Source organism: Scleropages formosus, chromosome 19, assembly GCF_900964775.1.
Source record: "Scleropages formosus chromosome 19, fSclFor1.1, whole genome shotgun sequence".
Lineage (NCBI taxonomy): Eukaryota > Metazoa > Chordata > Actinopteri > Osteoglossiformes > Osteoglossidae > Scleropages > Scleropages formosus.
Genome location: NC_041824.1, coordinates 8836445 through 8863705, shown reverse-complemented (window position 1 = coordinate 8863705; position 27261 = coordinate 8836445). Strand labels below are relative to the sequence as shown.

Genomic DNA, 27261 nt, shown 5'->3' with positions numbered 1-27261 from the left:
CAGAAATTTGCATTGCAGCGAATTGGCATGTGGCCCTTTGCATCAAGTGCAAGTTCAAATTTGGGGAGGAAAAAAAAAGGCAGCAGCCTTTCCTGTTCCTCTCACTAAGCAAACCAGGCATTGTGGCCAGAAGAGGTCCCTGGGGTCACACTACATTCCCCATTTCTCACACCACCAAAACTGTTTTACTGGGTGGTCAATGGACGCAAACACCATGATTTATGGGGGAGGAGGGGGGGGGGGAAATTGCTGCTTAGACATACTCAATTTGCAGAATAGGCAGCACTAAAGACCTCCAGCCACCTCAAACTACTACAATTCTTCAGCACTGGCCGATTGGCGATTCAACACATAAGCAGTACAAAAACCAAAAGCCCAAAGAATCTCATGCCTGGCTCTGATGTGGTCGAATGAGCTCACGCTGTGCCTCAGAGCCACTGAATCCATCTCAACATGGAAGTAGGGTCTCATATCTATTTTTGAATCAACCCTGATCCACCTGCCCAACAAACTTTTTTTTTTTTTTTTTAAGTTTAAAAAAGCAGCACTGCCAATTGTACATGCATTGACCCCTATACTGTAGGCTAGGTGAGCAGTATACTGGACTAAGGGGCTGCATTTCAAGAATCACAGGTGCCTCTATATTTCTCCATCTGCTGCTGATGACCAAAAAATGAATTTTAGCCTGAGCTGTATGCTGTGTTGGAAAAAGTCATCTGCTGCACAAACAAACATAGATGTGAATCCAGCTAGGAATGCAGGAGGATCATGGCAACACTAGATGATGCTGAAGGACCAAATGGGCTTGGGAGGCAGTAACAGACACTGGAGACTATGCACTTCTCATAGTGATGGAAAGGACTGGTGTGTTTCAGTTATGTAGAGACACAGAAAAATGGTGGCGCTGCTCATCTACTTTTGAAGAAAACATCCAACTGCACAGCTGAGGAGCACACCCAGGATGTGCAGGATCAGAGTGCCCCTCACCTGGGGACCGTGAGGCCTCATCTAAAGGTAGGTCCACCATTGGCACGATGCACACTCGTAATGAACCTTACAAACCTGAATGCTCTTTTTCTTTTGGCCGTGGGTGTGTGTGTTCTGTAGTACAGAGAAACTGCACAGCCTCATTTGTTTTGCTGCCAAGTCACAGAAAATAAAATTTCCATTCCGTTAAGAGTCACTTTGCTTTATTAGAAAAGCTCATTAAACAGAAAGCCTTCCGGGCCACAGAGCACCAGTTGGTTGTTTCATATTCGCATCAAATCCTCTCCAAATTAAACTGCGCTCGAGGAGATTAATTTTAGCCCGCTCCCGGTCCCTCTTGCACCCCTTCATCTCCCGGCATCGTTGGCATTAATAGGAGATGCACTGATGTGAATCCAGCCTCAGTCTATTGGCCACTTGTTGTTCCCCCGAGAAACAGGGACACTACGCTTATTTACACCCTTGACCCGCTGCTGATGCGCCGAGTGTCGTGTCATGTTGCCAGGCAACCTGCAAAACTCCCACCTGAGCTCAACTCGGGGGGGGAGCTCATGGGGTGGACATCAGTTTTACAAAAACTGACTTGAGTTCATACACTCATCTGCTGCAATGTCACATTTAACCCCAAACAGGCAGGCATTTTACCATCTCATAGGAGTTGTCCCACACCTAGCATTTCATGATTTCAGGGGGGTTAAACATCACCAGAATGGTGGGACACTGAGGAGGCTGAGATGCTTGGCAAGAAGGATCTGGGGGGGCATTAGCCCTCGGAATTCCTTGCCCAGCAGTGACCTATGAAGGGCTCCGATCCTACGACAGAAAGGGCACACGCTGGCTGAGTGCTGCTGAGAAAAGCCGGAACAGGAGACAGCCAGACAGACACACACAGCTGGCCAAAACAGACCATCTATATCAGCATGTGCATCATTACACCTCCACAAACTAAGAGGAGTGGCACCCAAAGGGGTAACCAGAGGACAGCACCCACCACCCCCTAATCAACCCGTTTAACAGAGTTGGGTTACGCGCACACACACACACACCTCCTGGAAACAGAGTTAAACTTGGTTCCTGTCACCAGCGGTTTGGACTCTCAGGTGGCAGAGATCACCCGTCAGCACAGTCACACAATGCAAAACACATACTCAACACACCATGGTGAAATACTTGACCGCCTGCACATGGACTTCCACATTCATTCATTCATTCATTCAGAAGCTGTTCTCCAAAGCACTGTACAACTCTAAACAAAAGTGCATTCCACCAACAGATGGAGAAATGCAAGTCTTGAAGTAGTCAGTTATTCCAGTACCACCTGTTTAATCAGCATACATTACCTGAGTAGTATATAAAATTGATGGAGATTAAGTTATGTTAGCAGTGAAATTGTATAGAGTAGTTAGGAGATGGAGAGAAGATGGTCTGAAACACATAATGCATTCGGAGGCCATTCTTGAATTTTGAGAGGGATTCAGCAACTCTGAGGGGAGGGGGAGCTCATGCCACCACAGTGAGGCTAGCACGGAGAACCTTCAGACCTCACCCTTCAATCACCACAGACACACGCTTGTTTGGATTAGCCTTCTTGACGAAGCAGCTCGGCTGTCAAAGTTCCAAAGATCTGGCATCCTTGCAGACCCTGGCAGGGTCTCGACTGAAGACTCTTGTCAACACTCCAGCAGCTCCTCGCGTTTAGTTGGCATGTTGGTGCCAGGAACAGAAGGTGTAGGGTATCAGGGTTGGGCTCCAACAAGTGGATGTAGAGCCCCCATGTTCAGCGACTAGATCAGCACCATGTGTGTTCAGTCTGGTCTGAAGGACAACATGCCGGTGACTGTTCAGCTTGTGTTTTGTATCGCCAGCATTTGGTACAGCAAGAAACCACAGCTGAGCCGATAAAGTGCAGTCAGAGCTGCCTTTGAGTCCAAAGCACCCAGGTTCGAATCCCACCTCCCGCTGTTCCTGCGATGAAGGTTCTTACTGTAACTGTTCCAGTAAAAATGACTCAGCTGTATAAATGGAGAAAAATGTCTGCAAAATTAATAAGTGTAAACACTTGAAATAGTTGCTTCTCAAATGCAGGGGGTCCTCAGTTAGGACTGAGTTTCAATGATCAGATGTCACAAACCCACTTATACCGTGTTAGAGAAACGCAAGGACATTTCGAAGCTTGTCATGTGAATGGCATGTTCAACAGGGCTGTTTCACTATTAACATATTGTTAAAATACCACAGAATGTTAAGTTTCACAATTAAATTGAGATGTATTAATATTTTAATTTCTAAATCCACTTTCTTTTAGTCCCCCCCCCCCACTTTTTCCACTTGCTAATTCTGTGAAAGGTACTTAATGAAAACTAAACGACTAACAGATTGCTGAGTGACACACTGAGTCAATAAGTAATGTTGCGTTGAAATCATCTCACAGGAATTCTGCGTGAAGGGTTATTTCAGGGCATTCCCTCCATAACAGGAAGAAAGCTCTGCTTTGTGACATTACGGTATATTAATAGAAAGTTGAAGGTCATTTTCTCTTTCGTTCAATCTTGGAACAGGATTTTCAATAATATTGAGTTAAAGAATTTGTTAAAGGTACGTTATACCCCAGTTTACTGTACCGCCTCTAACACACAGATGTTTTAGTTAATCAGTATAACAAATTAAAGCAACCTTAAGTCTTAAGGAGACATGCAAGTAAAAATCTCACTGTGCTATGCATACATGACAATAAACTTGTCTATAGACACAGTATAACCTGTATACCTCAACCAGCAGGTGGCGTACTGGTTACAGCTGCCCCCTTTGTACCTGGGCCTGGGTTTGAATCCCATCTCCTGTTGTAGTACCCTGAATGGCAGAGTAAAAATTACCCATCTGTTTAAATTAGTAAATTGCTTGGGGACAAAAACTTCAGGAAAAAGCGCAAATGCACTGCTGTGGCCATGAATGTCTCCTTGCTAGATGCTGACATCTTTTGTTCATGCTACACATTTGCAGAAAAAATTGCCAATCCAGCGCTGATGTGACTGTCCTGTTCACATCCCTGGTTACACACAACTGCCCCATCAGTAAGTGCTGCACCTGCAGAGCCTGGTAGGGAAAACAGGCTGGGTGTTTGGGGGGGGGAGGGGTTTGTCTCCTTGTCCTCTAGGGTGAGCGATGGTTCTGTGTTCAGAATGGTACAGTCCACCCCCTCCTCGTGGAGACCTGCCAAGAGGAGCAAATTCCTCTTCATCCAGGCACCACAATAATGGCAAAGGCCAGAGAATCACAGCAAATTCATCCAGAATCTGGTGAAAGCAACAAGTTCTCAGGCATAAATAACCCCGAACATAAATCAGGGCTTGGCACAGTGAACGTCCTTGGTGCCCCCCCCCAAGGAGCTCAATCTCTAATTTAAGGTCTCATTTGAATTTCTTTTGACGGAAGCACCTTTCTTCTCCCCGACTTTTATTTCCCCTCCGGAAAACACCACTGTAATTTTGTTGAAGTATCATCGCGTGAAGGGGTACACTGTTCCAGCCAGATAGCGGAAAAGAGGAAAGTTATTTATTGCCGAGCATTCTATTCCATCAACACCGTTAATCAGGGAAAGCAAACGTTCTCCGCCAGGCAGTTCGCTTCTCACAGTGGGCAGAGCCAATTTCCTCAGGACAAGGCTCTCCTGGGACACTGGTGTACCATGCACGCACCCCGAGTGGCTCACTCACACACGCATGCAGGCAGGCTGAAAAGTGACAATGAACCTATTTTATTGTTCCCTATTGACCTCTGAGGTTCTTTCCATACAAGCTATGAGCAGCGACATGCTTAACGTTCTTCCACTTCGAAAATCATCAGCTTTGATAATTTGGAAAAGCTCTGCAATGTCAGGATGCCTTATTGGATCCTCTCAGACAGCAGTATGTGAGCAGACCTGTGAAATATTGTGACCTCTTACACGTGGTTTGCATGTGTGTCTATTTGAGATGAGATGTGTGCGCATGATCCTATGCTGTTCTGTTAGCCAATGACATAGATGGGTGAGCAGACAGGCAGACAGACATCCCACCATGGAGTTGCAACAGGTGATTTTTAAATGCAAACCAAATCCCAAAAGCTTCCTTGTTTCCACAGAAGAGGGGGAGAGGAAAAAAAAATAAAAATACATGAGACTCTTTCCAAGAAAAGAACCGCAACAAATGAATGGCCACAATTGTTCACCTGGACACTTCCATTTGGTCAGAAGAGCACCGTCCTGATCGAGGCCAAGTGGTACCCAGGACAACAAGGACAGGTACGGCAGACACCGCTTTCCTTTCACGGAAGGCAATAGGGTGTTAACTCCAGAAAACAAGGCCATCCCAATTCCAAGGAACACAGCCAATAAACAAGACTGGGAATTTAAGAGAATTTACAGCCTGCGAATAAGTTCAGTTCACAACTTCTTCCTGTCCAAACATGTACTTCATATTCCAGGTATGTTATGAGATAGCTAGTCACATCGTAATGAACCCCGTTTACCCTTAACGTTTTACTGGGGTGAAATGTTACCCTGGTGTTGCGGCTTCCTTTCAATGGGGTGACATGCGATAGGGTACTTGTAACAAACTCGGGATCAATCAGCAGAGCCAGGTAATCATGAATATATTAATGTGAGCAGGTGCACGGACAGCAGGGTGGGGCACCGGAGACCCTGGCGCACCGTACTCAGCTCACCTGCAAGAAGGAGCCAGTGGAATGTGCTCACCTGTGTCATTCAAATTTGCAGTAATCCGACCCGAACAGGTGCCTTCCATTATACACTGACGGAGATAATGGTATATTGATAGTGTCAAAACAGCACTCATTATGGCCCGCAAAGCTGCGAGATAGGCAACAGGTGGCACAGTGGTTAAAGGACCCACATTTGAATCCTACCTCTTGCTGCAGTACCCTTGACCGAAGCACTAACCCTGAATGGACACAGCAACAATTACCCAGCTGTATCAATGGGTAAAATGACCGAACAGCTTAACATTTAAAAGCACTGTGGAGGAAAAGTGTCAAATAAATGTAAGACCCAACCTATTATTAGCCCAGCGAGTGTGAACGAAGGAAAGATGGGGCCTGCAGCCATACTGCCTGCCTGCTTACGAGATGATGGGTACTTTCATTATTCAGACCATCAAAGAATCCAATTACCCACAAAAACAAAGTAAAATTTCTTGGTGAGTGCCTGGGTGGTGCAAGAGAACATTGGTTTGGTCTTCGCTCAGTCTGTGTGTTTGCACGTTCTTCCCATGTCTACGTGGGGTTCCTCCAACCGTCCAAAGACACGTTTCAACCGAACCGGTGGCTCTTAACTGCCCACAGTGCATTTGTGGGGGGGGGGGAGAGTGTTTCATTGGTGTGTTGCTGAGTGACTCACTGCAAGTAGCAAAATCTAGTGGTGTAGATCACCTTGGGTGAATAAGGCGTGTCCTGATAACACTACATGGTGCTCATTGGAAGTTACTTTGGAGAAAAGCATTTGTTAGATGAATAAAATTTGAAGTGTTACAGTAGCAGGGATCTGGTTACAGTAAAGAATATAAAATGATGTAGAGACCCTACCTGTTGTACCACAAACCCCAATGATGAGTCTTCCAGGTCCAGATGGGGGGGCCCCACACAGCACTGCCAAATCCACTTCACCCAGTTTCAGCAGGACTGTGTCTAGACTGTTTTCCGGCAATATGCATCTGCGCATGCCCACACGCACAGTACAGATGAGTTCAATGCCCTTGCGACAGCTGCAGTAACAGCAATCACCTGAACCTGTGCACACCTGCATGAGCAGAATCCTGAACAGACCTTGGCTAATTTGTTTAAATAACCCTCCTGCCCACTAGGCACTCCCCTCCCCAACAGCAACTCATCACGTCCTCCGCGCACCTGTGCAGGGTAACAGATGCGGTCCTCAGCCCGGCACCATCCGCAGAACTGCTGTGATGACGGTCGGGCTAATCCTGCTGCGCTCGCTCATGAACGTCACTCTCTGCAGGAAGACAGGATCTCCTCCTGAGTGCCTCTGACCTTCACTTTCAGACACTGCAGTAACTCCCAAAGCTGCTGTCCAAAGTGCCTTCTGCCCCCCCCAGAGAGTTTGCACAAATCTCACCGCCAAAGGACAAGCGCTCACTAAATGAACAGCGCTCCCTCCGATGTTTGCAATCGGACAATGTTTTGGAAGCTGATGGTTCATTTGAAACACCTGCCAATCAAAATCAAGGAGGAGGAAAAAAACTGCAGTGATACAATTGTAAGGAAATTTTTACTATGGTGGGATCTGCTGTTCTACACACAAAACTATATTCATACGGAACATCACTAAAGTATATGTACATAACAGCACTTCGAAGCAATGGGCGGCATGAGGACAGTGGGTAGCCCTGATGTCTCACAGCTGCAGGCTGTGCATTCAGACACTGGTTTGAATACAGCTCAGTCTGTGGGGAGTTTGAATGTTCTCCCTGCATTTACATGGGTTTCATGCCATCTGGTCCCCCCCCCATTACAGAATGCAGCTTTAAGAATCTTGGTTATACAGATAACCAAGAGTCTATGTATTAGAACTCCTAGCAAAATCAATTTCCCGCAAGGTCATTGTAACACAACCCTGTCAAGTTGAGAATAATCAGAAACCCGCAGGCAGAAGATTTTAGTGTTAACACAGATCTAGATGCACATCACACCCTACTGAAAGCAAAAGAATCATTTTTTCAGTACTCAAAAGATGGGGGGGGAGAAGCTAAATGCAAAAATCTATGACGTTGTGACTTCGTACCATAGGTCAATATTGGGGTGCACACAGGGTGTGTTTATTTTGTGGGGTGGACTAGGGTTCAGCCAGGGCAGTGAGCCAGTAGGAACAACCTGAGACAGCCAAAGGAAGGCTGTGTCGTGTGTGTGCGGCACATGAACAAGGGGGGAGATGGGGGGGCAAAAAAAAAAAGTTCTAAAATTAAAAACAGGCTGACAACTTATTTCGGCCAACAGAAGGACCTTCTTAGAAGGGTTGGGTGTAAAGGCGGGGCAGGGGCTATTATGCAAGAAGCCTTTACATCCAGTTGCCAAGACTGTTATACATTTTCTTTGATGTAGTTTTGAATTACACAGTTCAGGGCTCAACATTAACAGCTGCCTCAATGTCTGAGACATTTAATTCAATGCTTACGTTTTCCATAGTTACATAATCACTGTGGACAGTAAATTAAGGTAAAATATTAAGTGATGTTAACTGCTGACATCAATAAATGGTAATGCCCCAATATCTTGCCATGTTGGGGAATTTTACATAGGGTCCTTTATTCAAGTACTCTTCTGTGCACATAATACCCTGATCTCATTTTAATTGTAATTCCGAAGGATATTTTAAATCGTAGACAGTTTGGCATTTGTGTCTTTCTGTTCAAAAACCAGGCAGGTGAAAAAACAAATGGGATAATGGGAGGAAAAAAAAAAATTATTCATCTTATTTTAGATGCATTATCTTGTAGACAATGAAACCCATAATGAGTCTAGACACTCCAAAACAAAAAATATTTTCCGTAAACTGCACATGTGCAATATCACACCGTGTAGGAGTGCCCCACCCCCTGCAAAAAAAAAAAAAAAAAAAAAAAAAGGGGGGGGGGCAGGGAGGGAATGTGTTGAGGTACAGTAATCTGCTTTAGGTCACAGTGCTGTAAATCCCCACAGTGCCCATAGTTCAGCAATTGAGCTATTGTAGACCAGGGGGGTCTAATAAGAGCCATTCTATTCTATTCATGGACCTTTAATTCTTTTAACTTACCTTTTTTTAATTATGGTGACAAAGGGCTTTCTCTCTAAGCCTCTGCTGAAGCTGTCAGAATGGTTAAACCAAGTTAAAAATATGCTCTTGCCCAGTCTGATCTGTTACAAAACATTTCCACTCCCTCAGCCACACATCTGAGACAACTGTGGAGCCCCCAGGTTTCAGGTATGACACCCCTGAGGAGACCATTTCAAAGCATATTCATCAAATGCAGTTATGGGAGATGCTCAAGTGCAGCAAGAGCCCTGGGGCAATAAAACCTGTCGAGACAGGAACAAAAGCAGTTTTTCCACTTCGAAAGCCACGTTTCAGCCTGGAAGAAACCCAAACACATGTTTAGATGCATCTCCATCTGCATTCCAAGTGTTCGTGCAAGATCAGGCAAGGAGGACTATTGGTAAATCCTTACAGCCACAGGTGAGTAGTTTACGCGTGATGACAGATCAAATTTCATTTGAAACAGGGACTTAAGACTCATCTCAGTTTGAAAGTTTTAATGAAGTCAAATCTAATCTATAAAAACCCTTGTTTTGCACTGCTGAGCGGGGAGGGACAAAAGAAAAAAAAAAAAAAAGGCACCTTTTAGACCCACAACGGTGTCATTGGTGAACACAAAACCTACTGAGCGGACCTGACGCCTCCTTAGCCGCCCTCAGCATGCATCTACCACAAGGAGGTGCTTGAACTCCAGCTGCATTATGGAAACAGAGGTGAGACATTGTTTATTCAGCTTAATGAATGGAACACATTATTGATTGTGTCTGGTGCTTACACATTCAGGTACTCAAAGCAAGATAAGCAAAAAGGTACACTGGGTCCAAAACTTAATGTAACAACTAAGTTGCTAATAAAGCTACAAACTACATCAAAAAGATTCCCCCATGTATGGGTTGGGTTCTATATAAAAAAAAAAAAAATCCTTAGTTATAAAACATTAGCAGTTTGTTTAAAAAAAAGCTCATACAATGTTTGCAGTCAACATGTCTAAACTGCAAACAAACAAACTGTGTGAAGTAGGAAATGTAGTGAAATCCAGTCTGATTCAGGAGGTTTACTCATTTTAATAATGAGTTAAGCCAAGTCAACTTCAAAATTTCTGAAAGGGGGGGGGGGGGGGAATTTCCCCACAATCTGCTATATAATACATTGTGTTCTGCTTTTTATATACAAAAAAGCACTGCTCCTCCAGCACACCACATGGAACAGGAATGTAATTGTTGGGAAAGTGAGAGGAAACATTAAAGACATGTTTGCCATTAAATACCAAATGTTTGTGTTATTGAAGACAAAAGTGACAAAGATGATATTAAGTCACCAAATAAACACATGCAATGTTTGTCAGCATCTGGTCACTTTGTTGGCCATATTATCTACACAATCAGAAGAGCGCAATAGACATGTACCTTAATATAGTTACTGATCAGGTTCCATTGTGGAAAGATAGCAAGGACTCTTGCAACTATAGAAGTAAAATATTTTAATACAAGCAAGATTCAGCCAAAGCGCAACAGGAAGTCAAAGTGCTTCAACGTACCCTTTTGAACAGGATATATGTCTAGAGAGGCCTGTGACCACCTCATAAGTCTTATAAAGCAATTAGGCTTAGAATAAAAACAAAATGTGAGAACTAGAAGATATGGTTATCAGCCTAAATAAAAACAGGAGTAATTTAGGGCTGGATAAGGAGTTGATCACAGGTGCATCTTGGCACTGCTCTCACAAAAATAAGACTAGAAGTCAGAATTCTTTTCAAAATTTTAACATTTGTACCAACTTTGAGGTTGACTAAACCACTTTTTAAAAAAAAAAAAAAAACCCTCCAAAAAGCTATAGTCAAAACCAGTATCACCCATAAATGTGCGACATTCCTCATCTTGTTACCGAGCACCAACTGTCCTAAGTCAGTTGAATTTAATCCCTTTTGTACTCCTGTTTGGGTGTTCTGCTGCCAACTAATGGTCATTTTGGGAATTGTAGGTGACATTTGCTTTAAAATTTTTGTAAAAGTGGCTAAAAAAGCTTGCATCTTCAAAAATCTAAACTAAAATGTTGTAGCACAAGGTGCCAGTGGACTAAACTTCAATTAAGCAACACTGCCCTAGCCATGAATCCCCCCCTCTCCCCCAATCACATTACGACAAAGAAAAGAATTTTCCAGCACAATGGAACAGTTTACTAAACCAGAAAGGGAAGGAGTCATCTCCTTCACAGTCCTAGTTTAGTCACCTCACCTCAATGTGTCACATGGATGAAAGCTTGTTCTACAACAGCACATTAGGGAACACTGAAATGGTACCACTTAAAGAACAAGATAATATTCATAAAAGCACCCTGATCATAACTTTGCAAATCACTTTGCCATTTTGAGATTCAGACAATTTTTTATAAAATGTTTCATTTAGACCGTACTATATTTATAAAAAACTGAACCCACATTGCTCAAAGAGTAGGTCATGGCTGGTTGTGTCATTACAAGTTGTAAAACTAGGCATCATTTTACTGGCCTTGAATCAGGTTTGTTGCAACCCCAAACAACCAGAAATGTAATGATCCATGAGTCAACTAAAATTAAATTGTTAAACATAAAAGGCATGCATCACCACACTGTCACATAGTAAACACTAACAAGTGATCTTGTATCAAACAATGCATGTCTTTGAGGGCAGGGGGAAGTTCCTCTTGGTCACGTCATGAGATACAGAGCCACCCGTGGTCGATGGCAGACAGGGCTGCTTGTTTTCAAGGCTTTCTCCGAGAAGCCAGAACCCATCCTGCTGGAATAACGGGCATCATTGTCCCCAAAAACCCAAAACAAAGGAAGTCTGAGGCACCCAGGGTTGCCATGGCTGACCTAAATCCACTAGGCTGGCTGAAATATTCAGTGATGAGCTGGCAGGGGCATAAGACCCCTTCATCCATGTTCCCTTTAATAGAGGGGAGAAAAAAAAAAAAAAAAAACTCATAGTACTACATGAGCTTCATGGGTGCCAAACACACAACACTGACTCTTCTTTGTATTTCGGAGATCAGTTTCATGTCCCAGCAGCAACAGTAGTTCAGTGCATGAATGTGCAACCCGAAGACTGTTGGTTCAAACTCCACTCTGCAATTACTGCAGTTTTACCTTTAAGACATTTCCCCCGAATTCCTGCAAAAATTAAAAAAACTCCACCGTAAAAACTTCATCTTGGACAGCTTAACTGACAGAATTACCATTTTGATGCTTAATGTTACCATTTTTCCCCCCCACTGACTTAATACTTGGGAGTAAAAATACTGCAGTACAGAGGTCCATGTACATTGTATTCATTTGTTTTGATTCAAAATTGTAAAAACAAAATGCCCCCATTTGTTATAAAAATTATGAACTAACCTTTTAAAAAAATTGCTCAAAATAAGATGTTTCATTTATAGTTTGTTTTTTGACAGTTATTTTATGGCATTCTTGAACATGCATGCAAGTTAATTGAAACCACATAATCCATCAGTGGCTTCAAACAACTCAGAGCAAAGCCATCATAAGTGAATACAGATCATTATGTGCTTTTCAAAAGCAGCAAGAGTGACAGGAAGGGAGGATGATGTGTGAGAAACTGTAGGATTTCAGGTGCTACTTCTTGATCTTAAGCGCAGGTGTTAAAGCACTGAAGTTCTCAGTTAGGCTAATTGTTAGATTGGAAATATTGTGCAGTTTAGGGCATTCATAATGTTTTGTATTGTGACTTTACACTTTCCTCTTTTTGTTTAATCATAAAAAATTCCTTGTGTGTACTGAAACAAGAAGCCATCTCATGTTTCTGCTTTCAATATTAAATCAAAGTGCAATTCACATTATTAATTTTGAATAAAAAACAATGTACACAGACCTATAAAGAATAGTTTTATGAATGATTTGACAGGCCATAACCAATATCATTGACACACTATAGTAGATTATGTGAATTTTTTTTTTTTTAAAAATGCTAAAAAGGTACTTGTTCAGTGTCTCAGAAACACGTCATGGTTTGTTGAACCTGCTAAACACTAACTGTAAAAATGTTTCTGAACCACATTCTTACCCCTTACAACCATAGGGGGAGACACTGCTGATGTTGAGCAAAGCAATAGGTGGGCAGCAAAGACACGTGGCAACACAAATGTTAGTGAGTGAGTGTGACTTGGCTACAGTATTACAATAGTATGGTGAAAAATCATCACAATCAGCAGTACAAGGCCATGACAGCAATTCACTAGAAACACACACGCTGCCTGAAACCGCTTGTCCCAAGTGGGGTTGTGGAGCCTTACCCAGCAACACAGGGTGCAAGTCTAGAAGGGGAGGGCACACACCCAGGACGGGACACCAGCTTGTCGCAAGGCACCCCAAGCAGGACTTGAACCCCAGACCCACCTGAGAACAGGACCTGGTCAAACCCACTGTGCCCCCCCCATGCAATTCACTAAAAAATTGTTTCTGTAAATTGATCTCCACCATAGTAAGTGTTGCTCAGTGTTACCATGATCTCTTCTCCACCAGACAAAGCCCAACCTCCCAACTACTGCAAGTACTTCACAGCAGCCATGGTCTTGCATCACTTGGCTGTTTGGGAAGTGGACAAAATCCAAATTTGTTCCTAGTAAACATGAAGAAGCATCAAGCTAAATAAGGGGGTATTAAACAGAACTTACTGCAAAACAGTCCATACAGCCTGCAAGGACATCTCTCAGATGACTATACACAGAGCACACCTGCTCAGAGAGTCACCTGCCGACATACATTTCTGGACAATGACAGGAACTTCGGAATGGACCACACAAGATGAAACTCGCTGCACCTGCTTCTCTGCCACAGAAGCACAGTCCGGCACATCATTAGAAAGGCTTCCGTTTCTAGATGTTAGCCACAGCAGAATCAACTGGTCAAGTACAATCATAATACAGTGCAGGGAGATCAATAGGAGAGAACCTAACAGCTGTTTATCATGTTGGCAGAAGTACAGATAAGCATGAGGACATTTGCCAATAACTTCATTAAAAGAAAATTAAAGGATTAAGCTTAAATACAAATGATCACTTTGTAAGAATGTATTTAATGCTCCCATCCTGGGTGGAACCTGTGTGGCCTACCTATAAATTGGCTTCTATACAGGTTGTACAACTTGGAATAACGAATAAATACTGATGATATTCATTATGTGCAAATAAAGACTGGAAACATTCTGTACCGTCCTTCCCCGGCCGTACAGTGAGCGGCGCTACCAGCGAAGGGCTTGTGAGGCAAGACTCCAGGAAAAAAAGTTTTACTGAGCAGGAACAGCACAACACCACTAATAATTCCAAAAGATAAATTCTTAAATTTTGAATATTTGTCTTTACCATACCAGAAACTGCTCAACGCCAACAGCAAATATATTGTTCAAGAAGAGGGGAGGAGAAAAACACCCCCCCCCCCCCCACTTTTCAACCTCTGAGACACAATCACAAAATCCTTTATTGCTGGAAAGCCAAAAAAGGGCTCTCCTGAAATCCAGAAAAGGAGAAATCTGTATAAATATTAAAGTTTAAATTTAATCAAAACAGATTTAAATTACTACAAATGTTTTAAAAAAATGCCAGAAAGCATATTAAGTTCTTAACATTGACAAAACCGGGGCAAAGAGCAAGAGTTGCTATATTTGAAGCATGCTTTTTTGCGCAAGTTTCAAAATACAATAAAGTATGGTTCTGTGACTCAAACTGCCTCTTTTCCAGTGGCCATATGGAAATCTTCACTCACAACACGTACTCAGTTTGGACGATGTCACATTTCAAAGTACATTTATTTGATAAAATCAGCCAACTCTGCACATGGACTGGCTTGAGGATAAAAAGCACTCACATAAATGCATTACAAAAATAAAACTGAGGATGTAAACAAATGTGCAAGCACACAACAGACTAGAGTCCCAGACTACAACAGAGCATGGGTACACAGGTCCCACAATGCATTGCATCTCAGTCACATGGTCCCCCAAAAAAAAAAAAAACCCCCCCCACCCCCACTTAGTTTATCACACCAGACCAAATGTTACAGGCCTGGATTACATATACCACACCTTATATGTGAAAATACAGACCAATTAAATGGTGTTAACTGTGGACCAGATAAGTGGGGGAAAAACTAGTTAGTGGGAGACAAAAGTACGTACTTACCATGAAGGAGAGAAAAAGGGATGCGAGTGTCCCTGTACATACCTGACCTCTTGGAAATGCCACTCTGACTGGACTGTGTGCAGTAACACCTCATGCTGCTTAAAAATGTCTTTCTTCAAGGGAAGAGAAGTGCCTTGCTTGACACCTGGACCGTCAGTGGGTGGCTGTGAATCAGACCCAGTTTTTTGGTTGCATCTCTGTCACCAGAGGATCAGAGTGGTATCAGTCAACCTGCACCAAACAGCTGCTGGCGCAGTGCAATTTACTGCGTCTACATGAATCCGCAATGATGGCTCCATCAGTTAGCTCAGGTAAGATACCAACCATTAGTTAAGCCACCCGAGTTAATCACACCAGGAAGCCAAGGATTCTCACAACGGCGAGACTAAGAACATAATCCTGCATGAAAGAGGTTGACCGCCACATAACTTGGGGCAGGTTTCCCTGGCTATGTCATATAGGCTGAGGCAAGACATCTTGAAACCAAGCCAGCATGCCACCCAGGGTCTTGTGAAAACTGCTGTGAGGTGTTGCAAGACCTCCACAGAAACCCTTAAGTGACTAACAATTAGCAGATGGCAGCCAAGAATACAGACTTGTAGCATGAATTTTGCCAGGTAGACAAATACTCCAAAGGGAGTGAAAGAGTGGATAGTGGCTGGACAAAAACCAAGGTGACAAGGACAGTTCAGAGGAAAGTTGTGTATGTGAACAAAAAGAAAGTCATGAGTTGGTGTATAAAAGGTGGCAATTATAGCTGTTGTCTTTGGGGAGGCGGGGGAGTTTTATTTTAAGTGCCAAGTCTGAGCCACCAAGGGTGGAACAAAACCCCACACAGTTTAAGGGTATTTGAATACCTGCTTGTTGCATTAAAGGGGACACGTCTATTCCCATGTTGTCAGCAGCTATAACGGCCCCATTCACGGTAAGTAGAAGACCTGTACACACAGGTTGTTGGTCCTTACTGGACATCAAGGCAGCAAGGTGCCGGGAGTCTGCTCAGCCCTTCCACTCTGGACTAGAAGTGAGCATTACAGCCAAAGCGAGACCCCCACAAAAGTGATTCTCGGTGGAAGTTCACAGCACAGAGTCGAAAATGAAGGCTTTGGGCTGGCTTGGATTCCAGCTCTCCGATTGAGGTTGCCATGTCAGTAGTTCCTGATGGATGTGCAACAAAAGGACAATCTGCATGCCAAGTGGCTCTCCGGCATGGCAGAGCCTGGAGCCAAGTTTCACATTCAAGGTTGCAGGGAATGCGTGCGAGAAGCTGCCAGAACACACTCAATTGTTAGCAGCAACCCAAGAAGTGCTGCAGGGCACCTCCTTCGACATCTAGTCTCAAGTCATACAATCTTCGTCCTCCACGCATGACCCTCTGCACTAAACACCATGGTAGAGTTGGGGCACTTGCCAACATTGTAATCTTCTGCATAAGGAGGAGGGGAAAGACATTTTATTATAGGAAAGTACATCACAAGCTGTATTTGATCCATTTGTTTTTTTTTTTTTTATATTCTGCAGAGACTGAGCACTTTCATGAGTTGGAGAGCTGTACAACAAATATTGTTTAGCAAGAGCCAGAGAAATTTCAGTGTAAACAAGTATAATGAAATAGAACAGTCCGTTGGTGAACAAGGGAAGTGAACAAAAACACCCATGCATAATGTAATGACAAAAGACACAGTGGCTCAGCATGCAGCTCTATTGCCCTGTTTTTCTTCCATGTTTGTTTTAGGCTGTCAAGCTTCTTTATAATGTGACCGGTCACGAAAGTTTACCTTTCTCATTACAATAATGAGTTGGTGATCTACTTATGTGCTACAGTTTAATCGGTGCTAACAGAGTTAGAGGGGCCATATTTGGTTTCGCTAATCTTCTTTTAAATGCATCTTGCTCCCTAAAATCCCAGCTTGGCACAATCTGCAAATGAAAGTCAAATCATATGTCCATCGTAATACATGTCTATTATAAATCTCCAACAGTTATGGAGCAGTCATATCATACCTGATTAGATTTGGCAGTCTAATGTATTCTTTAGAAAAAAAAAAATCCCAGAATGTTAGACGTACTGACAATTAAGCTTGTAATTCTTTCCAAGGCGCATAAAAAGATTTAAAGTTTCCTGAGAAATAGAAGTACACCATACCATTTCCTGTATTTAAGACTTTTCATCTGACATGGGCTACCTTGATTGCATTTATTTTAAATGAACATTTTACAAAAATCTTCCTCATCCCTCATTCTGTCCACCTTAGGATCCCAGAGAGGACAGGCATCAGAAAACTGGAATTACCTGTCACCATGCATTACTGTAAATCAGCCACTTGACATCACTTAAGATCCAGTTCCTCACACTTAGTTTCCCCTCCCCAGAAACTTTGCACAAATGTGTAGACCCCCCAACCCACAACAGGGGAAGTCTCCCAAATGCCAGACAACTTTGACAAACAAGTTCTTCATGGCTCAGACACTAGGCCTTGGGTTGCAAGCAGAGCTCCCATCCTACTTCCTGTCCTCTGGGTCACAGCATAAACCCAGTACAGTACTCTGCTGGGAGGAAAAAAAAAAGCCCAGTGAAAGAACAGTATCCACCCCAACCCCCTACCACAGGGGGACAATACTGCAGTGTTTAACATCCAGTGGTCAAGACTGAACCACATCAAGATTATGGACAAGTAGCATTTTTTATAATAAAAAAATGCCAAGAAACAGGCTCTACCAGATGAAACAGAGCAGGAAAAAATGTGTAGGTCTGATGAGGGATTCAGTGTGTCTGGGACTTTGAAGAGAAAGAATGCTAAAGTCACATTCTAAGCTCTCAGCAGCCTTTATCTCTGCACAGCAATCTGCTCTGGAGGTTTCCCACCCGACAAACAGACGTCTATTGTTTCAGGGAGCGTCTTGTTTGTTGGGCATAGTCTTAGGCCAGTGTTGCCCTTAATGTGGAATTTACTAACTGGTCATTCGCATCCAAGGCCATGAAAGGCAATGTGCCCTGTGCTAATGATGAAATTGCATGCCATTTACATTTAGTTTGGTAGCTGATGTTTTTTTCTAAAGCAGCTAGAAAGTCATTATTTACCCGTTCAAACAGCTGGGTATGTATTACTGAAGCAATTAAGTGCATGTAGATTAATCAAATAGCACTACAGCAGGAGGTGTGATCTGAACCATAGCCCTATACAATAAGTGCAAGGCAGCAGCTCTTCCCACTACACCTGCTGCCCTACCATGGCTTAGAACATTTATTCTACATTAACACAGGAAATGAGACAATATAACTGGGCAGTGGTTTAGCCCACAGCTGTTTTTGAGCTCTGACTGACCTAACAATAAGGCTAATAGGTAAGCTCTCAAAAACAGTTTAAGTACTCAATGGAGACCCTTAAAGTATGGTGATATTTATGTAGAAATTTGGATCATTGCAGAATACTTTATAGATTTAAAAACTCATTTGGTACATTCACACACTAAAATTTTATATTCCAGTGGCACCAAACCCAAGGCCATGCAAGTCTAAACTGGCATCTGAACATCTGTTGGATAGGCCTTTGGTTTTTCATGAGATCCACAGAGCCTTGGCTCAGGGAAACAAATGAGTTCACCCTGCATGTAAAAATGCATTCAAATTGTTGGACTGCAGAAAGGCAGGTCAGCCAGGGGAGGGTCACACCCATGAACATCCTTGAGTCTGACTGAGATGTAGGGAGAAAGACGAAGCAAGAAAGGTCATGCTCAAAACTTACAAGTTTTGTTAAGCTAAAGCAGTTCTCCATGAAGGGTTGGGCCAAAATTTCTCTTCAATGATGCAAAACCCTGGTCAACATCTTAAGAAAGTATTTAGTTGCAGTCATAACAGCTAAAAGGTGCCACGCCCACTTAATTACATGTAATAGGTCTGGAAGATATCTAATTGGTACGGAAACTGTCATACAATACTTTTGCTTTATCCACAGCACTCTACCATTACTCATACCTCAAAAAGCTTTATATGCTCCAATTGATGTTTACTGTAAAACATTTACTCCTAATAGTGATGCAAATTACATACAGATGGGATGGTCAATTCTCCTTTAAAAAGCAAATGTTCCTACCTTAACACATTGAAGGACCAACACTGAACAAAAGAAGAATACTTATTCAGCAAGAGGAATGCAGTTATTGCAAAGTACAGTACATCAGTATAACCCAATGATAACATTTAACTTTTTCACAGCACTGTTGGCAACTGCTTTTCTGGAAGCAATGATTTTAGTGTGGGTGGGAGACAGCAAGAACCACTGCACCTATGATGCAAGGCCATCCTAGCGTCTCCACGGTCCAGGACACGGACACAAATTCAACGGTAGAGGGAGGCAGCCAAGACTGCCCTGGAACTCACACTCCCAAATTTGAACCTCAATTACTAAAAACACGGTTGCAACAAGTCCAATCGGGGATGGTCTCCTCCCTGTTCGGCCTTGCACCGTGTTAGGCTCCGGCTCGCCGCAACCCTGCTCGGAACAAGCAGTTGTTGACAATGGCTGGCTGGCAGTTAAGACAAGGACACCTCCTTGAATAGTTAAGGAGTCATGATCCTCCCACCACCCTTTCCTGCACTAAAATCCACACAGCATCCTCAACTGGACAGTCCGTAGCTTTTAGTCCTCGGCTCCCAGCATTCCTCCCGCTTTATTTACCTTTGCAATTTTTGCCATGCAGATGCCAAGCGCCGCCAAGGAGATGCCGAGCAATGGCACGTAACAATGAGTGGAGAGTAGGAAAGCTGTTCTGCAAAGATGCCGCCATTTGATATAGCAACACATGCTTGCATGACTCCGCTGACTGGTCGAGCTGAAGAGGTTATTTTTTGTACACATACCATGAATTACTACAAAAGCAAGTTTGTGGCATAAGTTTAAATTACACTGCAGCGCTACGCAAATTCTTCACTTTACCAGAACACTACACAGCTTCATGTTCTCCATAAGCATTCAGAGTCAGTCAGCTCCATCACTACCTCATAAGAGTGGAGCGGCAGAACACGCACCACAAACACGTGGCACACAGACTACGCAGAATGTCCGAGCGGCTTCCAATGGGGATATCGTGCAGAGGACCACACTGAGTTTTGGCGGAAACGCCACGAGAAAGAAGCAAAAGAAGGCTGAGCAGCACAATGGTGTCTGGGGCCCACCATCCTTTAGAAAGAAGGGATTACACAGAAAACACAGTTGGCCTGAAGGCAGCTGGCCAAGCAGAGGCGACTGAAATGCCTCCATCAGCACAATCGAGGAGGTGTAGCTTCAGGGCAGAGTACAGCGATGCGGTCCAAAAACACAGTGATGTCCTTCCTCATCTCATGCTCACTTAACAGTTACTGACAGACAACTTTATAGGGCTGAAATTTTTGCTAGAAGAATACAATGAAGTAGTACTGCTTGAAATAAAATTTGTGGGGGGGGGGGAACCCATTACTCCCAAATGCATGACTACTAGATCCATTACAGTGGAGAATGGAACTCAGCATCACATTACCCTCTTTATCCAACAGGATAAACTATGTACTTTTTGAAGCACGGACCTGGGCACGTTTGCTTAAACAGCATCTGTACAGGTGAAAAAAAAATCTCATGTTCTCTCTCAAATCAAAGCTGTACAGTTTACAGATTTTACATGAATTGACTGTAAAACTTAGCTGATCAGTTGCAAAAGAAGAGAATGGGGCAAGAGAAAAATCATTTAAAATGCAAAACACAAGTTAAAAATTTAATGATTCCAAATCACAGCAGCTTCAAGTATTTTGAATTTTATCATTAATAATTAATCAAGCACAGCTACCCATTTTTAATTTGCTGTCTTAATGGAATAAACTCAAATGCTACAAGTCACCTGACTGAGAACTCTGGGAAATCAGTGCTTTTAAATCAGGGGGAAAAATAATTTTCCAACAACTTGTAATGTTTACCAATGAACTGAAAATAGAATAAGACCGATTCAAAACAGTACATTCAGGCAAAAATTAAAAATTAATGAAAACATCCAGACTACATTCTCTCCACATCACAACATAGATACCATTTACCAGCTTACCTTTCTGCAACTACCCCTCCATTCTAAACTAAGCCATAACTAAAATCCTTGCCCAGCAACAACTATCTTGCAGTTTACACCTGACTGCCAGATGTTCAGAGATGGTTGGCTATTTTTATCCCACTTCTTGTAAAACTGCTGAATAATTTATGCAAAAACCATACTGAGAATTGTCATAATTCCAGGGACCTTGCATGGAAAACCCACTTAAATATTTAATGAGAGGGCATACAAGCTGGTTGCAACTTCTGCCATAAAACTGTGCTTTTCCATCATGCTTAGCCATTAATAGCAATTTTTTTTTTTTATTAAAAAAACAGAAGGCAGGCACAAGCAGCCTAGACACCAGGCTGGCATTGTACCCAACCCCAACCCTTCTCCTTGCAAGGTGGGTCCACCACCACCAAACCATACTCCATGGGCAAGTCTCATAACCCTCATCCAGCCACAGTACACATACCACCTAAACCGCCCCCCCAAACTACAGCCCCCTGGCAGAGCTTACACCACAGCAGGGTCCCTGGGCTCATTTTCCACAACAGGGTGAAGAGACCCTTTAAGCAGGCTGTTCCTCCAGGTCAGGAGACATCAGGTGAGGTTGCAAATGTCATAGGAAGACCTCCTGGTTGGCTCCCTTTGGCATACTGTAGGTACCAGGTTCATCCCACCAGGGGCAGACCAAAGAATCTGCAGCAGTTACATTCCCTGGTTGGCTGGGGAACTTCTAGAGGATACCCTAAGAGGAGCTGGAGATCACTGATGGGCAAAGAAAGGTCTGGACTTGTTCCTGGGAAGGACTGATGTTACAGCAGCCAGAAGAAACCATGAACTTTTATACAAATGTTCAACTTGGAATAGGGAGTTGTGCACAGTGCCCAATGCCATTAAGGGCAGCATTTTGCTGGGGAACCTTCCAAACATCGACGCACACCAATACCTTACCGGTTTGGGAGAAAACTTTCCTCTTTCAAGGTTATTCTGGTGACGTATTTGTCTGCAGCCAGCCGTCCTGGTGCTGAGCGAGGGCTTTACGAGCAGCAGTCAAACGCAACCGGTGTCCAATAACACACATCTGCTGGGCGGACTAATTCCAGCACTCTGCCGTGGCGCTCAGCGGTAACTTGATATCAACAGCGACCGGTGACCTCGGAACAACGACACCTCGGCTGATCTCTCGGCTCCAGGCAGAGGTGTGCAAGCGAGTGCCCAGCACAACGTCAACCAGCAGCGGGTCTGCAGCAGAACTACACCAACGGGCTGCGATTTCAATTCACGCCCCCGAGACGAGACGGCAAATCTCAGTTTTAGACCCATCGCTGCTTTAAAACACTAGACCTAAACTACAGCGATACCAGAGCAGCCACTGGGAATTTCTTCAGTTTACTACATTTCAAAACAGGATGGTGTGGGGGTGGATTTTACACATTCGCAGCAGCCAAATTAATCCTTTAATAAAAGTTAATCTTTAATCAAGCAAATGGTCATTTTTCATTACGCTACTCAGATGTCTGATAAAAATTTGCTAAATCTGGTATGTTTAAGTGAGGGGCTGAGATCTGCCAAAAGTGAACTTTCTAACCCTTACTCCATCATGAGACTGATGGTACTCAGTTCTACTCCTTCCTTTATTGCATTTCAATTTCTTCACCCATTTATTCACTTATTAAACTATCTACTTGTTTGGTCACTTTACCTACACATGTGTGGATGTCCTTATGCTATGTACACTGCTGCAACCAAACAATTTCCCTCTGGGATTAAGAGTTTCATTCATTACACCCCAGCAGTTTAAACAAGTAGTAGTATCATGAGGATGACCTCCCTCCATGAGGAAATATTATAAGTTATACTTTGTTTATATCTCACATGCTATAAAACTATAATCAACATGAGGGTGTCAAGCTGTTTTAAAAAAAAAAAAAAAAAAAGCACAAGGGAAATGTATTTATTGCACAAGTCACTCCCTTTATGAGTGAGTTTGGTGATCTGGTTTCCTCCCACAGTCCAAAGACATCTTTCAGGTGAACTGGTGACTAAACTGCCCTCAGTGTGTGAATGAGTATTAGACTGCCCATCCCTACAACAGATCTGACACTTATAAGCAATGAACGTAACATTGTAGGTTGGGACAGCAGGTGGCATAGTGGTTAGACCTGCTGTCTAGTTAAACCAGTCAAAGGTTGAAATGCCACCTCCTTCTGCAGTACCCAAGGTACTTACCAAACACCAATAAAAATGACCAAGTTCTTTTCAAAAAAGGTCTATGAATTGTAGGTAGTTTGATAGTGAATGGCTAAATTGATAAATATATCAGCAAAATATCATCACCACCACCAGAGTTGGAGAGACTAACTCAGTTTTAGTCTCCATACTTATAGGACAACAGATTTAGGATCAGGATGTTAAAAGCCCCAACTTAAAGACTTATCAGGGCTAAAGGGCATCCAGATCACTCAGTGGTTCTGCAAAGCTGCACAGTCAGTCACTGGCCTTATAGAGGGTCAAGACATGTCTGTCCACAGACTTACAGCAAGCAATATACAGTAGACTAAGGAAGAGGCCAGTCAGTGGGAGAGGGTGTTTGAGAAGAGAGCGCAAACCTTCCAGTGAGCAGGACCCAAGAGAGCAGCATCCAACTCAGGTGTAGTGTAAAAATTCATGCACCGTAGCTGCATGATCTTCCCCAGACAGGCCTTTACACAGTCGCTACTCCGGCATTGTAAGTAATCACTTGTTTGTGTACCTTATTCTTTTTAAAAAAAAAAAATTTAAAAATTTGGTAGGTGGTCATCAGAGTTCATCTAGCCTGCATTTTATGCACCTACTTGATTGATAAACAGCAGTGCATCAAGTGGAAAGTAACAAACTAGGTTTACTTAAGAATCCTATTTGCAGCCATGTCTTTCTCTTAATCTCATACATTGTATTTTTTGCTGAGATGTACATCACTTTGGACAAAAGCATCTGCTAAATGAATAAGTGTACATGTAAGAGATCACATGGTGAAGCCAACATCCTGGAACAGGTGAGCAAACAAACCGAAAGGGGCAGCAGTGGGAGGTCTCAACCAACAGGGTGGTTAAAGTCACCAACAAGTTTCCACACAGTGCCAGGGAGGGTGGACCGCTGACAGGAACAAAAGGCGGTCTACGGAGCGGTGTGATCTAATCCTTCTTGACCATGTGCTTCATGTGGGGCAGGAGTTGGCAATACCGCCACCCCTCCCCCTTTTTAAAAAAAGTTCTGCATTTTCCACACCAAGAGCAGGATTATTAACTCGCTTCTTATCAAAGACTTTTTTCTAAAGCATCTTGCTTGTAATATGTAAGATGTACACATACTTTTTTTACTGTATACATTCAGGAAATGCATCTTGTACAGGTGCTGGAGCAGTGATGAGGAATGGGACTCGAACCAGCAACCCACCGTTACATGTTAAGCAGTGCCTGAAGTGCCTTGATCTAGGCTACTACAGCAGATGGCAGAATTTGAACCAAGACTCTGGCACTTCCCCTGCATTGCTCCACTAAAAATTACCCAGCTGTTTCAAAAGGTAAATCAGAATAAGAAGCATAACAATGAAAGTCCCTTTGGTGGGGAGGAGAGAGGGGAAATAAAATAAATTTAATCAGCTAGATGAATAAAAAGTAGATACAAGTCCATGTCCATAGCTGTTAATTATGCTACAGCCCCCACAGAGTTCAGCACTGCACAATAATAAAACAAGGGCACTTGTTACTTTCAGAAGTAACAGCAAACTCAGTCCCTACTCCTGGTTGGATTATTATCGTGGGTCAGTCACCTGAGGCTGAGAAAGAACTACAGGGAGACAAACAAACAATGAAAAGTATATTTAAAAAAAAAAAAAAAAGTTGTCAGACTTGTCAAACTGCTCTGCCCAACTTTGCCACATTAGAGCAAAAACAAGGAACAATTGTGAGTGGAGGAGAAAAAAAAAGAAAAAGTTAAAACTCAGTTTGTCCATTAATGAAACAGTAACAACAATATTTATTTAGCTGATGCCTTTGTTGTTTGTCCGACCAAAGCAAATGCCGCATAATCAAGGTTACCCTAGCCAACTTACAGAGCATGGTACTTTTGACGGCTTCCTTCGCGGCCGGATAACTTGACCTGTAAACACGAGCGTCTCGCGCGCCCCACCTGCGGGGGTCCCCAACACGTGACAAACGTGTCAAAATAACCCGCGTGAACAACCCGCCCATGCAGTTGCAAATATTACGACATGGCCAAACGGGGCATTAGGGAAACACTTTACGGAGAGCAAAGTCAGTCGCACGCGCTGACTGCGCTTTTCCACTTTCCACGCGTGCACGCGCAGCGCGAGACAAAGATAGACGATCGCCCACAAAATGTTTTAACTTTAATTTAAAGAGAAAACACTCACCGTCTCTTCCCTTACTACTTCGGCGCTAAGTCCCCCAGGTCCGTGATTTGCTAGAAAACCCCACGAGTGCACAAAAAGACCCCAACTACCACAGCTCTCCAGGTTCCCCGGATCCACGCGCAGCAACTGCCTCACTGCTCCACTCATGCGAGTTGTCTTCGCAACTACCTATACTACTACTGCGAATCCCTTTGAAAAAGGCACAATACCGGAAGCAGGAGGCCAAACATTTCCCACCATTGGTTAAATTTGGATCGAGGGCGGTGCCGTGTCTATACAAGCTTACTATTGGTGACGAATCCTGTCAATCACTCTTCCACCGGCTCGCTCGGCTTGCTCCGCCTCCTGCCGCCACCTAAACCCTAACGAAACACTAAAGCTGTTTATACCCCGTGGGGAGGTGGCATTCAATATATAAACTGGTCAAATAAACTCAAGCACAGCAATGGCTTCTAGAACCGGGAGATGAAATAATATCATTGATTCTCTTTCACAGCAGTGAATAATAATATACCCACAATGTTACTCATAAACTTTCTGGATTTCGACCGGACTTTCACAGTCTGTTCTGTGAGAACCGCAATTTACACAATGTGCTATTTCAGACATGTTTATTTTAATACCTACCATACACCTCCATTAAAATAGCCTGTCCTGATTTAAACAACTTAGGGCCCGTTAAAGTTAAATGTAGACAGCTCCAAAAGAATGCAAATTTTACATAAAGTTAATATTACTGGTAAAATAACTAATATGTAAAAATTACAATAGCAGTAATAATAATAATAATAATAATAATAATACGATAATAATTATAATAATTACTTAGACAGTACCGACATGATGAGCGTGTCTGATTTATTAAGTATCATGATCAGGTTTCAACAAACAAACTAAATTTAATTTCATTGTCCGTTCTGTTTTTTCTTGATTTCATGGTTGCTTGAATTTAAGTAAGAATGCTGTGGAACGTATGAAATTTTCCTGACCTGACAAAATAAAAACAGAAACTTTAGAAATACTGCTTAAGACTGTTATTTAGACTTAATACTGTTTGCGACAACTTCGGAGAAAGTGGGGAAGTGGCGCCCTCTGGTGTTCATAAAAATAAAGGCACGGCAGTGTAATGAACATTTAATTGAAACCTTAAAAGTGTTGGTTCAACTGTAAGGTCCTGCTGTTGTAGCCTTTGAGAAAGTTCCTCTCCAATAAAATTTCCAGCTGTCTAAAGCTGAATGCTACTTGGATAAAGCCCCTGTTTTAGTCTGTATTTCCCAGATCAATCACTGTAACCCTGAGCCATTCCTCGGATGTGTTCTGCCACACATTATTACCAAGGCCTCGGTCGGTGCATTAAAGCTGAGCTTTTAGGAGGATGAAACAAAAAGTAGATATTTGAAACCAGTGGGTCAGGCAGCTAAATAGCAATGAACAAAGTAGCATTTAATTTCATTTATTCATTAAGCTGACACTTTTAAACTTTTCACATTTAAACTGAGAAATGTAGATCCCATTATCAACTTAATATGTTGATGATAACTTTCTACTAGTCTTTTATAGACAAGATTTCCTCAGAGATCCATGCAAGTCAATAAGGTATTTAAATAAACATGCCTTTACTTTCTCCTGTTAAATCCGGAGAAATAAATTAAATCCGGTTAAATAAATAAATAAATAAATGTAAATGTAAATGTAAATCTATAACCAGCTGTAGGATGTATAGAAAGATAGTGCCAGATGTGGAAATCCAGTTATTTACTTATTTTTCCATCAATGAAAAATTTCCTATTTGTTGCCATGAGGTAAAAATATTAATTAGTTTGCA

The 27261-nt window shown here is 42.8% G+C and overlaps 1 protein-coding gene across 1 annotated transcript in view; it reads right to left on the bottom strand.

Moving 5' to 3' along the window:
• mpp7a (MAGUK p55 scaffold protein 7a) overlaps nt 1-25614 on the bottom strand; it is a 48649-nt gene extending 23035 nt beyond the window's left edge. The window contains exon 1 of the mRNA XM_029246408.1: nt 25437-25614. The gene's annotated coding sequence lies outside the window, so the exon portion shown is untranslated. The remainder of the gene's footprint in view (nt 1-25436) is intronic.
• Nucleotides 25615-27261: the final 1647 nt, after the last annotated feature.